Here is a 4,984-nt window from a genome sequence, read left to right as displayed (position 1 = left end):
ACTTACACTACAAACATTAATATATAGTTTTAAAGTTAACAAAAAAATAATTAACTTTCATAAATAACATTAGTTTTATAAGACTACCTCATCTTTTAAAAAATCAACTCATATTTTTTATCAATTTCATCAAGTGCAAAGTAAGAAAAAAAGAAAAATACTAAATCCTTTTTTCAAAGCAGCGCAAAGTGCGATTCTATTTTCTAGTATCTATATAAAGCTGGGACTATAAGAGGTGATGTGACATCACTATTTCTCATCTTCTTATATTCTCTATTATCTAATATATTGGTTGAGATTAAAAAATAATTACATTACAAAATATTAAAAATAGAAAATAATTAGAAAATAATTATTAGATTACAAAAGATAACATGTCTCTTCCTCTTTTTATTTAAATTTAACATTATGTAACCATTAATAATAATTAATTATAAGTCTTGAAACATTCATTTATTTTATTAAGCCAACAATTAAATTTTAGTGGATTAAAATACATCAACTAATTAATATAGGAAGGAATGTTACTTCATCTTCCCTCACCAATGCCACTAGGCCTAATTTTAATGCCATAATCTCATATTTAATTATGTTACATTTTGTTTAGTGCCTTTTGACTTTTTCAAACTCTATAAATATTAAGTATTTAAGATTTGTGGCATCATTATCTCTCATATTTTAATATTATCTATTATCTAATATATTGGTTGAGATTAAAAAAATAATTACATTACAAAATATTAAAAATAGAAAATAAATAGAAAATAATTATTAGATTACAAAAGATTACACGTCTCTTCCTCTTTCTATTTAAATTCAACAATATGTAACCATTAATAATAATCAATTATAAGTCTTGAAACATTTATTTATTTTATTAAGCCAACAATTAAACTTTAGTGGATTAAAATACATCAACTAATTAATATAGGAAGGAAGGCTCCTTCATCTTCCCTTAATAATGCCACTAGAGCCTAAGTTTAATGTCATAATCCCATATTAAATATTAAGTATTTAAGATTTGTTATGTTTGTTTTTTTTTTTTTAATTATTTAACCAACATCCTGTTTAGAAATATTCTTATATTTTATTTTTGACTTATTTGAATTTTTAGTATTGTGTGCTTCATGAATTACTCTTTTTTTCATTAGTTAAACAATGATAAAGATCGTTGGATGATAAGAGTTAGGCTTTGTAGACTGTAGGAGTTTGTTAATAGCAAAAAGAATGGAGAATTGATTAGTGTGAACATGATTTTTATTGATGAAAATGTTGTATAAAAAGTTATTTCTCCCATTATTTTCTCTAAGTTTTTTCCCAATTGTTTTACACTTAATGTAGCAATTTGTTTTCGTAGGAAAATCTAATACATGCAACAATCAGAAAAAATTTAGTCACAAGATTTAGGGACATGTTGAGTGAGGGTTCTTTGTATAGTGTCAAGAATTTGAAAGTTGTTTCAACTATAGGCGAGTACGGACCACTTTCAAATCAATATAAAATTATTTTCTTGGTTATAACTTCACTTAAGAGGTTAGAAGAAGGAACTGTTAAGATTCCAATCAATGGATTCTAATTCCTATCTCTAAATTGATTGATTTACGTGGGAATGATAACACAATCCTCTCAGGTATTTATTTTAATTATTAGTGTTTGTTAATCTTTAAGTGTAAATTAGAAATTATAGATCCTCATGTTTTAATATGTTTATGTTATTTTTCCATGATGTTACAGATGTTGTCAGAAGTTTATGTGGTGTGAGTGATATTGAGATTGTTAGAGCTGGTTGAAATAAAAGAGATATAAAAGCTTTAACAGATTAGTAAGTTAAATATAATCAAGAAAACTATGACTATATATTTTTTTAGTTATTTTATAAACAATTGCTTACCACTTAGCTACAAACGATGCAAAGTAACTTACAAAAGCCTTTACATGTATTTTATTTATTTCTTTTATAATTCAACGCATTGCTAAGGATCCTCAGTTATAAAATTTAATTTGGAACTTATCAGCAACTACAAAATGTATGAGGTCTGTACACTCAGACTATACACATTAATATATATTTTTAAAGTTAACAACAAAAAATAGTTAACTTTCATAATAACATTAGTTTTATAAAGCTGCCTCATTTTAAAAAAAAAATCCAATTCATATTTTTTATCAGTTTCATCAAGTGCAAAATAAAAAAAATAATACTAAATTCTTTTTCAAAACCGCGCGAAGCGTGGTTCTATTTCCTATTTTATTTATAATTATGAACTCCCAAATATTTTTCTTTCCGATTTCATTATTGGGGGATAATGGAAGATCCAAAGAGTGCACTGTAAATTTCGTTGATGGGAGAAAAAATCAACTTTCTCATTGTGCTTTCACCTAAATGGACTTTTAAGGACATCTTACAAATCACATAATAAAAATACTAAATCTTTGTTAGTTATCGTCCAATGATTTATAAGTTGTACTCGTACTGAATTAAATGAGTGTCCATAACACAAATATTTGTTATCGGTAACAAAAATTTGGTGATTGTTAATTGTTACGTACATTTATTATGAAGTAGTCCCCTCTCCTTGCATATGAAACCTACGCATGTCACACTTATTTTTATTTTGCATTGATGAGAGAAAATAAGGAAAAACAAAAAAAAAAACCAATCGCCCCTCGAGAGATTATTCTCACATACTATATAGTTCATCAAATTGAAATTTGGTGAATCAAACAATAAGGACATTCAGCGGACGTTTGGAATTGACGTTGGGCAATTATAATTTAAAAAGTTACAGTATTAAAGTGTTTAGTAAACACTAGTTGTGGTCAGTGGCGGATTTAGAAAAATAATTTACCGGGGGCTAGATTACATATTAGTAAAATTTTAAAACTAAAACTTTAAATATATAAAATACTTGTTAATACATTTATGATTGTTCTCAACATATTTTCAAGAATAGAAAAATGTTTGTGGTGATGACCTATCATTACTTTTAATTATAGTGTATGTTTTTATAATTCTAAAAGTTAAAGTTTAAATTTTGTGAATTTATAAATTTATAGGGTCAATTTTAATAGATTTAATGGGGGTTAATTAGAAATCTTAAATATTTTTCTTTTATTCTTAGAATTTTTTTTAGCCGGTGGGGGCTACAGCCCCCACTGATCACATGTTGCATCCGCCTCTGGTTGCGGTAGCTTGAAAGATATGTTGATATGGTTTTTCACTTGTATAATAAAAAATCTATTATATCCTTAAGAATCTTGTCAAAATTATTATTTAAAATTTATATTTACTGTAAATTATTATTTTTTGTTTAATAATTACAATTTTTTCTACAACAGTTATAACTTAAAAATTAAAGTATCTCAATCCCAAATGAGATCTCACTGTGGAAAAAAAATAAATCTGTATTCTTCAAAGGATTCCATAAGCTTAATAACTTCATTAATTAAAGAGTTCTTTTTTTCTCTTTTTCCATCTCCCGTTATCATGTCTCCATTCCTTTCAAAGATTCGTATCTATATCTTATTGTATTACAAATTGATTGTGGAATTAATGTCCACCATTTGTAGAGATAATTGTGTCATATATCGATATGGGTATAAACAATCATATTCCCAGACTATTCCTAAAACACTACATATATTATGCTTTTTAGTGACATGTGACGTTAAAAAGTTCGTAATGTGTGATAGATATCATATATTCAATTATATATTACTTTAATCGATGATAAAATATAATAAAATTGAAATTTAATATAATCATTCTATAATTATCCCATCTTTAAAGACATCAGTGTTGTATAAGTGATATGATTTTATTATTTGAATAATGAGAGTATATGTAGAATAAATGAATAATTATACACATGACATTAAAATATTGATGACATATAAGTGAGTGTCCCAATATATATATGATAGGGTTCTCCAAACTAATTTTTTTTTATATAAAATTATAACTTAATTTTTCATCTACTTAATCTAATTTAATTAATCTAATGGTATAAATGTAAAGTGAATAAGGAATATGAACATAATGGACATGCATTTTTTTCGATTGCTTTTTTCTTTAAACCAAATGGCCGAGTGAGCTGATGAGCTGCAGCTTTTTATGTCCAATATTTTGGTGGCAGGTAAAGCTGTGAAGCCATAAAAATGAATACAACTATCATGCATATCAGCACATGCAAACCATGCATATAGTTGCATTAATGATATCTCGAATATTAATGGACCACGAGTCATAATTACATGTACAAACTCCAATATCAGAGAATGAAGATGAAATATATACCAAATGATAAGAAAAATTCTGTGGCATTTGGAGCAGTACGATATTCTCATCACAGGATGAATCATCATGCGAATTGAGAAATGGTCATCAAATTCTTCATTATAAAAGACTCTGTTCGCATCGATTCAAGAGTCAAAAAGAAAATCAAGTATCAGCATAAGTAAATATTTCTTCTGTGGATTCACATCATTGCATAACGAGTGAGAGGGGATTATTTCGATTCTCAATTAGTGGGATTAATTCGATTTGAGGAATTTCTGGCTCAAATTAATAAGTCTTAGGCCAATTATTCCCCCACTAAACCAACGATATGATTTCTTTTTGTAATTACTGAAGACTAATGGTTTTAACCAATAATTATTATATTCCCAGCTAGCTAGCCAGCTAGCTCACCGCATATTATATTTTCGAATCTCATTTAATCATGGACTCTCATAATTTGGGCTCATTTCAACTTTGAAAGATCTATTGTGTGAGATATCATATCATTAGTAGTGAACAGCACTGATACAATGAAAACTTTAATGAATACTGTCACTGCTGTATCGAGCTACATGTACAACTAAAAGTAAAAGAACACCATAATTAAAAAGATACACACTCTTTGTGGTATGAATTTGGACCATATGAGATGTGCTTATCTTCTTAATTATAATCTTTTAGTTTAGGTCTAATATTTTTATTTAA

This window comes from Citrus sinensis, chromosome 3, assembly GCF_022201045.2.
Source record: "Citrus sinensis cultivar Valencia sweet orange chromosome 3, DVS_A1.0, whole genome shotgun sequence".
NCBI lineage: Eukaryota > Viridiplantae > Streptophyta > Magnoliopsida > Sapindales > Rutaceae > Citrus > Citrus sinensis.
Note: the sequence above shows the minus strand (reverse complement) of the source record.